Source organism: Spermophilus citellus, assembly GCF_964194105.1.
Source record: "Spermophilus citellus genome assembly, chromosome: 1".
Taxonomy (NCBI): domain Eukaryota; kingdom Metazoa; phylum Chordata; class Mammalia; order Rodentia; family Sciuridae; genus Spermophilus; species Spermophilus citellus.
Window position 1 is genome coordinate 163,298,869 of NC_138182.1, and position 13,908 is coordinate 163,312,776.

Genomic DNA, 13,908 nt, shown 5'->3' on the forward strand with positions numbered 1-13,908 from the left:
TAATACCCTTCCAGGACACTGAAGTCAGCCCTAAGAGAAAAACCAGGAGACTGGTACGAAAAGGATAGGGGGGGAGGGAAGACCTCCAGGGACACTTGTCTCTTGGTCTCTCAGCTTCCACCCACACCGATTTGGACAGCAGGGACCTAGGTGTGTTCTGTGAGCACTCAGGGAAGCTGCAGGGGCTCAGCATATGATAGGGGCTCAGCATATGATAGGGGCTCAATAATGTTTTAGGAAAGACTAATTGTAGGAAGGGGCTTCAGAGCAAGGTGTCAGTTTAGAACCTTCTAGATAGGTACAGTATGCTCCATTTTATGGGGAACACAGGACTCCAGGAAGCAGATTTTGTTTTGTTTTGGTGTCATCAGGATCCACTGGGGCTTGGAACCCCTATGTGGCACCATGACTGGGCCCTCTTCTCAGGCAGTTTTGGTGTGGAAGTTTGACAGAAGCCGCCCAACAGTGCTTATGCAGTGAGACAGCGCTGAGATTGCCTGGTAAGCAGGCAGTCAGATGGCAGAGGATGCAGTTTTTCATTGCTCTTAAATTCACCTCATAACTCTTTGTGGCCACGTGACTGGTAGGGCAAGCCCCAGACAGGTCGAGTGTTGCAGAAAATATAAAATGAGCCAGAAGCTTGTAAGTCCATGGAGGGTTGTTTCCCCTTTTTCCGGCATCTAATAAACAAAGGGGTCCCCGGCATAACAAACTGCCTGCCTGCATTCACCTCTAGTCTCAAATTCCTCCTGGCTCCCCGATCTTTTGTGTTTTCAGTTTGGAAATGGAATATTGGAAAGACAGACTGAACAGTGGCATTCAAAATCCAAAGGCTAGAGACATTTCTGCCATTCACAGAATTTATGAAAATCCCTTGTCTCCGGAAGGCTCTCGAGCTCAAAATGCTCAGCGCAACCCGCGCGTTCCCTGCAGCAGCTGGAAGTGGAGCTATAAATAGAGCGGGGAGGGAAGCGCCCTCCGGAGGGGGAGCGGGCGGGAGATTCCCGGCTCTCCCCTCCGCCGCCCCCGCCGCCGCGCGCTCTCGGTTGGGGAAGCCGGCGGGCGGGCGCGCAGCCTTAACCCTTGCAGCGCCGGGCAGCTCCCTGCAGTACCAGTCAGGGCATGATGCATAACACCGGGAAAAGGGAATCCAGACAGGTTTCTAACCTTGTGTTGCAACACCCAGGATCTGCGATTTCTGTCCTCCGAAGCTCTGGTTAACACACCTGGAAAATCTTAACATGTGCGCGCGTGTACACACACACACACACACACACACACACACACACACGATGGAATTTATTCCATACCATTTTTTTAGAAGCTTAAATCCAAACCTTAAAACCAAAATCATCCCCAAATTTGGTCTTGGGAATAATGTTGGCTTTCATAGTGTTGGCACAGGGTTCCCCCTCCCCCCTGTGTTTTATGCTGCTTGAGGACAGTTTTCTCAGAAGGGAACTATTAGGGGAAATGGTGTGGGGTGTGTGTGTGGGGGGGGGTGCGCGCGCGCGTGTTTTATTTTTGGCGCATGCACACCCTCGGTAGCCTCAAGGTCGGCAATACCCTGAGCCTTCGCGGGCCCCCAGCCGACCCTGTACCTTCTAGCCAGCCAAGGACTCCGGAAGGAGGGAGTCCCTAGTCCCGGCGGGGCGTCCGGAGACTAGGTTCAGTTTTTAGCACGGTCGGTACTGAAGCAAGGCAAGTAGGAGCTGGGTTCCCCGAAGATTTACTTGTATCACCGCGAGTGGGAAGCGGGGGCCTGGCTGGTTCCAGCCGCGCCCCCAGTCCGGTGCCGGCACCCGGGGGCACCCCCTCCAGCTTTCCGCGCCTCGGACCCGGGAGGAGGGGGTGTGTGGTGCTCCCTAGCAGCGAGCTGTCACGGAATTCGACACCCGAGTGGCAGCTGGTCCCGGCCAGGACTCCTGTCCTTCTCAAATGGAAACACTTTCTCCCAGTGAACCTACCGGAATTCTCCAAGGAATCGCACTTCGGCTTTGCCCCCTGGCGCATTTAACCAAGGCCGCATTTACCACTTTGAGGCGAGGAATTCTTCAAATGGAACGGGATTCCTGTTTGCAGAACAAGGTAAGCTCACGACGAAGGTGACATTGTCTGGGGGCTACAGATTTAGTGGGAACAAGTCTCCCCCAGGCAAGATGGTGAAGTTTGCCCTGGGGCTTCCCTCCCCCTACGCTAGGCCTCTGGTCCCCTGCAAAGTCTCTTCCTGCGCTGCCTTTCCCCCCACCCCCGCCCAGGCTCCTACCTTAAAAAGAGAGATTCGGGAGTGGGTGGGATTCCCTTGAAGCTCTTACTTTTATCATGGTAAAGTTCTACACTGAAGGTCAAGGCTGTAGCATGACCTGAAGTTTCCCAGTCTCCCCATCGTCCCTTGCCTTATTTCTCAGCTCCTCTTCCGGTATCTGATCTACTTTTATTCTTTGCCATCCCTCTTTCTAACTTCCCTTTCCTTTGAAAATGTGGATCAAAATAAAAAGAGAGGTCGCGAGTGTTGTGATTCTTGTGTAATGCAATGCTGGGGTTAGAGGGCACATGGATGGATGGTTTATGAGCATTTATTTATCACATATTGTGGAGTACCTACTTTGCTGCTGCTCAGCTGCCTTCAGGTTTGGGGTCAGGGGACTATTTCTTGAAAATAAATTGCTCCCCAACATGCTTCTCTGTCTTTCTCTTGACCATAGGAATGTGTATCTGTAACAACAGAATGATGCAGAACCTGAGGAGAGAGAGCTCATTAGGTCCAGGCTGGCTTGGTTTATGCGCTCAAGTCACTGAGTATAACACTATGATATCTTAATAATAATAACTGGCACTTATTGAGCACTTGCTGTTTGTGATGTTATCCTAAGAACATCACAAATATTAACTCAAATGTGAAACCTCTTAAGCACCCCCATGAAATAAGGACTGTTATCTCTCCTTTTGTAGGGGAGACAATCTGGGAATAGATGATCAAGTAAGTTGTTCATAATGATAGTTAGTGGGGGAGCTGAGATTGAAACACAGTGTCTGACTCTAGAATATAATTCGGTTCATTGCATATCTCTGTCATTCACATATGCATCTACCCACTCTGCTTGGTGCTGTTCTAGGCTTTGGAGATGGAACAGTGAACCAAGGCAGTCAAGATCCTTGTATTCCAGTTAAAGGCGACCGATTATACATTAATGAACTGTGTAGATAACATCAGGAAGGAGAACAGAGTAATGCACTAGGAAGGATGACCTCCACCTGGAGAATGGCAAAAGAAGTTCTCTTTGTAATGGATATTCAGGCTGGACCTTGAAGAATTTAGGAGGAAAAAAATACAAATTAATCAATGAACACAAGAACTGATGGTGATTGCCTTTAGTAATCATGGAATTGCAAACCAAGGCCACAGTGAGATGCATTTAGTTGGCTCCCAAATAAAAGTTTGACAATGTCATTTCATTGAAGAGGTTATGAATCTAAAGGATCTTCAAACATTGCTGGTGGAAGTATGAATTAGAGCAGTGACTTTGGAAAAGAGGTGGGCGTTATAGCCTAATGCCATCATTGGTGCACCTGTTATCCAACTGTTTAGCTTGTTTCTTGCACATTCTCAGCAGGAGACATGTACATGAATATGCATAACATTACAGTTCCCAGTAATAGAAGGAACCCCAATGCCTCTAACCAGAGAGAGGAAGCAATAGTGCATTGGTGCCCCGGGGTGGGTGGGGGGGAACTATTATACAACCATAAAAAATGAATAGAGTAAGTGACATATAACAATATAATTAGTTCTTTACAATGTAATATTAAGTTAAAAGTCTAAAATATTGCATAAAGCATGGTAGTTTTATATTAAAAGCTACTAAAATAAAAAGCCCAACTATTTAGGAATATATATACACACATACATATATGCTATAATGTTGTATAAATAAGAAAGCAAGAGAATGATGATCATGAGATTTGTGATTATGGTTTGCTTAATGAGGAGAAGCTAGAGGACTATATGGTTGGTTAGGGGCAAGCCGTTGGCAAAGCCTGAGCCAAGTTTTGGTTGGTAGGGCCAGGTATTCCTACTACATTATTCAAAACAACTGGTAGTATGACAGGCCACATGTGGACTAATGATGAGAGTATATGATGAACTAAATATTAAGATTAACTCAGTTCTGTGCATGGTGGTCTGAAGTGGAGAGTAGAAAGGAAGGAATATACTGGAGGTAGATGCTTCAGGCAGGGGAAGGGAGCTGAATGTTATAAGGAGGAGAAAAGCAGCCAGAGTAAGGATGGACCAGCAGAGGTGAACTGGGACCAGATCACGCAGAAGAATGGAGGGTTTTAAAGAGGAAAGTGCCCTAACTGGGCTTGAGGCTTTAAAAGACTGCTCTGGCTGCTGCAGGAAGAAGGGACAATGGGAGTGGCTATCAGGAGGCTCCTGCAGTAGGAGGGGGGAGAAGATGCTGGCAGGACTCCGACTGAGTTTCTGCAGGTTATTTACTGCACAGGGTGCCCAGCCTGGGGGTTAGGTCACTGAAAACCCAGCCCGTGTTCCTCCATCAGCAAATGTCCTAGTGCCGGGCGGTGAAGGGCTAGAGGAAGGGCACGTTTTTCAAATGGCACAGAGGACTCTGTAGGCCCGCAGGAGCCTGAAGGAGGGTCAGGGCTGTGAGGGAGGACTTGAAGAGAAGTGGATGATCAGGACCTATTCTGGAGGTATAATGGACGAGACTTGGTAGTGAGTTAGATATAGGGGTTAGTAAGAGAAAGAGCGAAATCAAAGATCTTTAACTCCTGGAATTTTTGTTTATTTGACTGCAAAGATATTGATTCTGTGTTTACAGAAGAGGAAGAACAGGGAGGGTTCACATTCTGGGGGGAAAAATCACACATTTTGAACACATTGATTTAAAAATGCAAGTAGAGAGATCTGGATGTTAGACATGAGTCCAAAGCGTGAGGGAGATTTCAGGGTCAGGCACAACTGTGGGAAGTGGAGTATATTTATGGTGTAGTTAAGATTCTGCACCTGGTTGTCATTGTCAGCTTGTGAACTGTGTTGGGCAGGGAAACTTGTCTTTTTTTTTTATCCCTAGCAAGGTGTAAAGGAGAATAAGTTATCAATAAATAGGTTATCTGTTGAATAGATGACAGAAGGGTATATAAACAAAGGGAAGTGGAGGAAGTGCCCCAGGTTTCTGACCTACTGTTGAATGAAGCCTCAAGCTGTGTGGTTTTCAGTCCCTCATGAGGCTGAAGTAGGTTGATGGGTAAGAGGATGTGAACCAGTGGGCTGGGGGCTAGTGTCCATGTGGGCCCCAGAGCTATTCAGCCAGGAAAGACGGGGTGGCCAGGAGAGCCCTGAGCGTTCAGTAAGGAAGAGCAGGGGACACTGAGCCAGAAACAGGGACACACCCAAGAATACAGCAACCCTGGTGCATCTGGGGAGCGTTCATCCAGCAGGAAGAGACAGAACCGAGGGCAAATAGAAGGATCCAGGACAGTTGGTGCTAATGGAGCCTTGAGGCTTAGAGGCCATTGTGTTGCAGGTGTTTTCCATAGACACCAGGTAGCCAGCTGCAGGCTGGATGCATGCCATGTTCCCTGCCACTGCAGCCCCGGCACTGCCTCAGGCTGTGTCTTGTGTTTTGTGACATCTCATTTACGGAATCTTTGCTGAGGCCTTCCCACAGAAGATCCCCATCCCATCACCCTGCTAGGCCAGGTATGAGGCATTTGGCTTGAGGTGGGTGCCCAGTGCCTTCACAATACCCTCCTGGTACCAGGGCCTTACCACCCTTGGGCCTGACATGGCTCTCCCTTGCCAGCACATCCTACCACCCTGGTAACATCTAGTTCTCAGCCTCTCTCACGGACATTCACTTCTATTGACTTGTCCCACTCCTTTCCTCAAATGGATGTCCCTGGTCCCTCACTCATGGGTGTATCTCTAATGACCAGTACAGGGCCTGGCATGCAGTTTATGGGCAGTAATGGTAAAAGGCAGAAAGGAAGGGGGAAAGCAAGGGGGAAGCAGGAGTTCTCCTCTCTGCTTGACTTTGAGTTGATCGGGATGAGACCATCCCAACCTCACTCATGAAAAAGGCACAAGCACCCTCTTTCTGCAGACAGAAATGTCTGAGCAAGGAATTAAGAATATGGGCTCTGGAAAACACGAGACCTACACTAGACCTACAATTCCACTCGGACTCCACCACCCATAGCCTGGTTGGAGGTCACTTATCTCTCCAGGACTCAGTTTTGTCATCTGAATAGCAACAAATCCTACCACATGGCATAGCTGTGAGTTTTAAATGGGATCACGGAGGGAAAGCGTGGGGTGCAGTGCCTGGCCTAGAGGAAGGTTCAGCTATCATTGTATTCCAAGTCATTTCAATGTCAGTGACTCTTGTTGAGCAACTTCAACGAATGCTTTGAATTCTGAGATTTGGGGCTCCTTGTCTAGTGGAGCCAGGGCTCTGGAAGTGGGGTAGTAAGCACTTTTTGGCAGATGGGGAACTAATCCTGGGCACATGGGCATTCGCTGTCTGATTTCTCACATTATGCCGCATGGTCTTCACACAATTCTCAGCTAGCTGGGAGCCTGAATAATAGTGAGGATTCAGAAATTATTCATACAGCATTCCATGAACAGTGATTGAATGTCTTCCTTTGTAAATGGAGATGCAGTGATGACTAAGGTGCAGTCTCTGCTTTCAAGGAAATCACAGTTCAGTGAGGCGGCAGGCGAGCAAATGGAAAATGATACTATCTACTTTCAAGGGACCCCCTCTGGTGCACCCCTACCTCATGAAACCCTCACCCCATACTGCTAGGGAGAGTGGTGTGAACATAGTAATACTGATGGGCCCTTGTGTTTGCACATAGATTTACAATTTACAAATCATATTCACTTTGAATTATTCCACTTGATTTTCACAATTGTATGAGATAGGCAGAGAGCAAAAGTGTCTCATGCAGGACAATGTTGTGATCTTCCTTCCAGCCCTGTGGCACAATATTCCCATTTGGGGATCTGTCTCGACTGTTATTCTTGTGGAGTGGGGTTTGGTTCTGCTTCTGATCTCAACCCTTAGATTTGATGGCCAAGTGTAGCTAGCCTCCCTATTGGGATGTTTGTGCTCTGTCACCTACACTGACAACTCTTCAGGTGGCTTTGTGCAACCATTTCAATCCCTGAGACTCTTGGAATTGGCTGGATGGTGAAGCCTGGGTGAGGATCAGGATGGTTCCTATGCTTGTCCAACCGGGCTGTCCAGTGGAGGAACTGGAAGAAGAACATTTGGGTTGCTTAGTTTTAAAAGCTTATGCAGATGTTTCTCTTGACTAGGAAAGAGTCACTTATCCTTCTTAAAAATGGGATGACCCATCTGCACTTTAATGAGAATGTTTTGACTGCAAGCAGTCATTTATGGCATATTTAGAAGTCTTCCAATATGTAATTCATTAGTAATTAAAATCTGACGATTAATTATCTACACAAAGAATATGGGTTCTTTTCTCCTTCGAAATTTGACCAGGGAAAGCAAAACTCACAGATTTACTTGTAGTATGATTCGAACATAGGAAAATGAGTTCATTGTCCAGAACAACAAGTGTATTTCAAATCTATGTTTGTATTTTTATATCTGTAGAAGATACTGTATTTTTGCTGCCCACAATATGTCTGGGGGAGGGGGTTGCTCCAATACCTCCTGCCAGACCTGCAGTATGACAAGAGGATGCCCTGCCTGAGGCACTCTGGTGGTGTTGAAGGAGCACCTCTTTCTATGCAGCTGGAACTTCGACCACAGTAACTTGGGTTGGATTATCTTATGTAGGGGGAAAGTTAGTTAAGTGGCTATTTTCTTTGACTTTATAGATGTGGGGTTTGTGAAATACACAAGAAATAAGAGCCATAATTTATCAAAGGTGAGTTTTGACAAGAGTTTTTAAATTTTCATTTACCTTAAAACTTTGCCCCCAGAGATTCTGACTCAGGGACCAGGGTAGAACCCTCAAATATCCATTTCTAACATCTCTCATGTGATGCTTATGCTGCAGGACTGTGGGCCATATTTCATGAGGCACTGGTATGGATCACTTTTGAGGAGACTCAGGTAGTGATAATGGTGTTTCAGAAACAAAACTCACCAGAATGGGACCAGTCTAGCAGATGGAGATAAAGAGAGGTTGGGATGACCACCTGCTCTGGTTTGAAACAGACTGGGCTGGATTTTTTAGCACTGAAAGTTTTGTATCCCAGGAAACCAATCAATCCCAGACAAACTGGAAAGTTGGCCACCCCTCAACGCATAGCATATTAGGGATCAAGGCATACATGTTAATTGGCACAGAAACCTCACTAATTCTTTTCCTAGTGCACAGAGAGACCAATCTGAATTAATAAAAAGTCTGAATTATAATGTGTATGCATGTGTTTTTAAGAAATATTTTGTTTGATTCAATTGATGCAGTTATGTACCCAAAGATCATTTTGTATTAGTTGTATAGGTAAGACTCACAGGGAGTTATTAGCATCCACCAAATATAAACAGATAAGTAAAATGTTTTTCTTTTAAGGCACTTAAAATTTTAAGGTAAAATTTGCTTGGCGAAACTTTCCATTGCTTCAGCCTAAGCTAGCTAAAAAGAGTATTGCATTTCTAAATGAAACCTAAATGAATTTTTACTATAAATTCACAATGAAGACCAACAGTCAAAGTTGAAGCTTGAGTTTTTGCTTAACTTTAAGGGAGATATGGGTTTTTTTTTTTTTTTCTTCCAGTTCAGAGAAAAATTTGCTCTCTGCCTTGTCTTGATGGTTTTGATGTGTTCTGGGAGAGACAGGCCTTACCCACTGCAGACATTTCTGCTTGGTGTGTCCCTCACTGCACCCTCCAGACCCTATTGTGGATTTAAAACATTTTCCTACAGTCTCTAAGAGAAATGTCTGACAAAACTAAACCCCAGATGATGTTTGTCAGGGATGTGTCTGAACTTGCTGGCTGCCCTTTGTCTAGGCATCTCTGGTCAAAATTAGCATTGACTGACCCTTCTTGCTGTTTGTTATACCTCTGTTGCAAAACAGAAATCTGATTTTGCCTGATGTGGGATGGTGGAGATAGATGAAGATGAAATAATGGTTGGCATGCATCAAGTCATGTCTTCCATGCTCTAGTCCCCGAGTCTTGCCCCCAGAGATTCTGACTCAGGGACCAGGGCAGAACATTCAAATATCCATTTGTAACATCTCTTATATGATGTTTATGCTGCAGGACTGTGGGCCATATTTCATGCAGCACCGACGGGGTCACTTTTGAGGAGACTCAGGTGGTGATATTGGTGTTTCAGAAACAAAACTCACCAGAATGGGACCAGTTTAGCTGATGGAGATAGAGAGAGGCTGGGGTGACCACCTGCTTTGGTTTGACACAGACCGGCCTGGTTTCAGCACTGAAAGTTTTGTATCCCAGGAAACCACTCAGTCCCAGACAAACTGGAAAGTTGGCCACCCCTCAAGGCATACTAAGCAGGCGTATCATGGCAGCTTTGTTGTGTTTAAAGAGACTGGTGTTTAGCTTAAATTTTAAACCCACAGTGTATTTCAAGATGAGCCACTGAGCATGCTGTGAAATGACATGTAGCAGCATATAACTGAGGTGTTACTAGAGTCTTTGGCTTTTCTAAATCTCTGTCCTTACAAGTTATGATAGATCAAGGATCCCCAAACTTTTCTGCACATTGGAATCACTTGGGGAGCTTAAAAACTAAAATAAATGCCCATGATCTACCCACAGAGACTCTGAATTACTTGGTTACAGCTGTGGCCTGTGTGGTTGTAGGTTCAAGAAGATCCTCAGATGATCCTAATTTGTAGACACATTTAGGAATCTCCCCAAATGGCAACCATTAATGTCCCACTTTGTGCTGATGTGGCATTCATCCTATCAGAAAGTAAGGTCTGTTTCCTTTTGAATAATACTATCTGTGTGACTTTATTTGAACAATAAAATTTAGTAAAAGTGATATTTGGACTTCTGAGGACTGGTAACTTTTGCTTCCTTCTGGGAGCCAGTCTCTCTGTGAGAGGTCTGACTGGCCTGAGTCCACGATGTAAGTAACTCAAATACTTTGGGGAGAGCTGCTATGTGAAGTAGGAACGAGACATTATGTATGTGAATGATGCCTTGGAGAACTGGAGTGAGATGGAATCTCAGTGTAGATTTAATTTGCATTTCTCTAACTGCTAGAGATGTTGAACATTTTTAAATATATTTGTTGACCATTTGTATTTCTTATTTTGAGAAGTGTCCGTTCAGTCCATTTATTGATTGGGACTTTTTTTTTCTTTTTCTTCTTTCTTCTGGTGTTAATTCTTTTGAGTTCTTTGAAACAAACCTCTTATTTCTCCTTGATGAAGTTGTATCCCAAGGGTCGCTAATTCCACAAACTTCTGGCCTCGGATCCAAGCACCCTACCGTAAGATGGCTAGTTTTACTCCAGTTCAAACATGGAGGGGCCCTGACCAAGTCAAACATATAGTAGGAAGAGGTTGAGGGAATCTAAGACGGTGCATATGGGTGTTTGTTTGTTTAATTTGATTATAAGTTTTTTGCTATAACTAACACTGTGAGGTATGGCTTACTTTGATACTGGTATTGCAGAGTAAATCTTAGATGGAGAGAATATATTAGTATGTATTCTTTTTGTTAATTTTAATTTTTAAAACTTTGTTCTAATAGTTATACATGTCAGTAGAATGTGTTTTGACACATTGCACACAATGGAGCACAACTTCTCCTTCCTCTGGCTGAACGTGGTGCAAAGTCACACTGGTTGTGTAATCATACATGTATATAGGGTAATAAAATCTGTATCATCCCACCGTCCTTCCCATTTCCACACCCTCTTCCCTCCCCTTACTCCCCTTTGCACAATCCAAATTTCCTTCATTCTTCCTTTCCCTCCTCCCCCTGTTATAGATCAGCATCTGCTTATCAGAGAAAACATTTGGCCTTTGTTTTTCTTGGTTTGGCTTATTTCACTTAGCATGATAGTCTCCAGCTCCATCCATTTACCTGCAAATGCCATGATTTCATTAGTATGGATTCTTATTTTACCTTTTGCCATATGCTCAGTATGAATTCCAGCATAAATGCAATAGTAGTCTTGACTGGTCTTTTCCCTTCCAGTAATCACATCAAAAACAACACTCGCCCTGGACATTTGCAAAAGTAGTTATAGCACCTGTTTCCTTCTTTAGCTCATTTTAGGATTTAATTCTCATTTTACTGCTTTGTAGAGCCAAGCCTTTTTAAAAATAAATATATAAAATGAGGTATGCATGTTCTATAGCCTTGAGAGAGAAGCCAAACACCAATAAGCTAGCACTCCTGAATATCCATCTCTTTGATGAGCATTAACTCTTTTCCTAGGCAGGTTTTTTTGTTTTTTTTTTTTTTGAATGGGAAAAAGAACTTTGAGTGTAAACATTATGTCATGTCTAGTTATTTCCTGAAACTGGGTGGTTCATAAATATCAGTAGCTCTATCTGACTATCATATTTTTTACAATCCAATCCCAACTTGAAGTAGTAGCCATAATATAAAATAATCCAAAGTCTACTTGATAATCCCAGCAATTTGGGAGGCTGAGGCAGGAGGATGGCAAGTTCAAAGCCACCCTCAGCAACTTAGCAAGACCCTGTTGCAAAGTGAAACATAAAAAGGGCTAGGAGGGCTGGGGATATAACTCAGTTGGTAGAGGGCTTGCCTCACATGCACAAGGCCCTGGGTTCAATCCCAGCACCCCCCCCCCCCCGACACACACATATACCACACACACACACACACACACACACGCACGCACACACAAAAATTCAGAAAGGGCTGGGGATGTGGCTCAGTGGTTAAGCAATCCTGGTGTCAATCCCAGGTACAAGAAAGGAAGGAAGGAAGGAAGGAAGGAAGGAAGGAAGGAAGGAAGGAAGGAAGGAAGGAAGGAAAAAGAAAGAAAGTTCATTTGACATATTGGAAAAGTCCCTGTTCAGACCCTAATTTTTCTGGAAAAGTTGTTTGTATTTGTGTCCCCAGACATCAGATTTTTTTCTCCTTTTAATTGTTTCATGTAACTTAGAAAGAGCAGGCAAAAGGAATTTTGTGTGTAACTGAAGTCTGTGAATGCAGTCAGGCACTGTTTTTCCTGCAGACTAGGCCCCTTCCTCTTCTAGCTCAGAACTAAGGTGCTTGACTATGGTGGTGTACAGGTGTCAGTCTCCTGCCCCTTTGTGGGGCACTGAGAACAAGGTGGTTTCCTCCCATTTCATAAGTGATAGTCCTAAAACATAAGCATGGAAATACTCTGTGACACAGCAAGATTCACAGAGCAACTCATGTTTTTATTCCTTTGTCATGATGCCAAGTGGAAACCATCCTTAGAAATAAAAAGCCCCAGCCTGTGCTATCATTGTTTTCTAGTGACAGTTAGCCTTAGGTTCTCCCGAGTTGCACATGAAGCTGACTTGCCTTGCCGTTAATGTCTGGCAATCCACACTTCCCATGAGTGTGGTTGTTTTAAGTGTCCCCCAAATAAGTGCAGGGTCTTTGGAACTAAGGTTACGTGTTCAATGGAAGGGATGCTCTGTACATGGAAACAGAGCAGTGTTGTTTTAGTTTAGATTTTTTTACCATAGTAAAGGAAGGAAACCTAATTCCAACTGGCAGAAACCAGAAAAGGAACACATCAGCTCACGAGCACAGATAATGGGTGGACCAACTATATCCAAGATTCAAATAATGACCCCATCAAAGCACCTCTCTCTTTGTCTTTCTCTAGCTCTAATTTATCTCTGTTTCTTAGTTCTTTTGTTCATAGTGGCTTCATTCTCAAGCATGTTTTTCCCCTTGTGGCTCCATGACAAAGACCAATGGATCTAAGCTTTACCTTTATTTTAATCAAAACTCTTAAGGTTGAGTTCAAATAGATGGGCCTGGAGTAAGGGGCTATTTTTGGATTTTGGAAGAATCTTGGAGTGATTCCCAAAGGAAATTCAAGATGCTGTATCAGAAACATGGAAAGTGCTGACAGGTTGGCAATAACAATGGATATACTATTGTGAGAAAGAGGCTCACTAACTCCTTGCTAAGAGAATCCAGCTATTGTAGCTTACATGCCTGTCTGAAAATGGACCAAATTTTCAGGGGAGTAGATTCACATTAACTGAACTCAGAGAGACTGATCTATAAACTGAGTACCAATTTATTGTGTTACAGAGAAGACAGACAAACCCAACTGCCACTATTGACAAAGCAGTAATATTTTCTTTTAGAAAAACCACAAGGAAAGCCAATCATAGGAAATCTGCTAAAAAAAAACATGGATGAACACAGGGGAGATAGTGTCATGTCTACAGAAGCATCTACAACAGGGGCCAGAACCCTGGAATTCCCTGGGTCAGAACAGCATTGTTTCTGGATGGAGAGTCTCTGAAATTTTGATGCCTTGGGCTTGTCTTTTGGCCAGAGTTGATCAAAGTGTGGCCCCACCAACGTTAAAATCATCTTGTATGTTGATGAGATGCAGGTTTCTGCTCTTACCCAGATGTACAGAATTGGAACTGATGAAATGAATTTGCATTTCCCACAAGCTCTCTTGGCTTTGCCTCTGTAGCATAAGAGTTATTTGTCTAAGCTAATCAAATCCCTTTGTTCACACAGTCCAGGATACAAGTGATTAGATTTCTGCTTAAATTATTAAACAATTTGCTTTCAAATTCTTATCAAAGCTCTCAATTTAGAACATTTTTTAGATTCATCTGAAATATAACTTCTGATTAAAAAGTAATAAAAATATTTATAGAAAATTTGGAAAGAATGGAGATATAGAAGGGATTAAGCAAAATCATCTAAA

The 13,908-nt window shown here is 44.0% G+C and overlaps 1 protein-coding gene across 4 annotated transcripts in view; it reads left to right on the forward strand.

The window, feature by feature from the left end:
• The first annotated feature begins 1,551 nt into the window (after positions 1 to 1,551).
• The window catches only part of KCNN2 (potassium calcium-activated channel subfamily N member 2), a 439,076-nt gene continuing 426,719 nt past the window's right edge, over positions 1,552 to 13,908 (forward strand). For all 4 annotated transcript variants that reach the window (XM_081304749.1, XM_081304748.1, XM_081304751.1 and 1 more), the window contains exon 1: positions 1,552 to 2,088. The gene's annotated coding sequence lies outside the window, so the exon portion shown is untranslated. The remainder of the gene's footprint in view (positions 2,089 to 13,908) is intronic.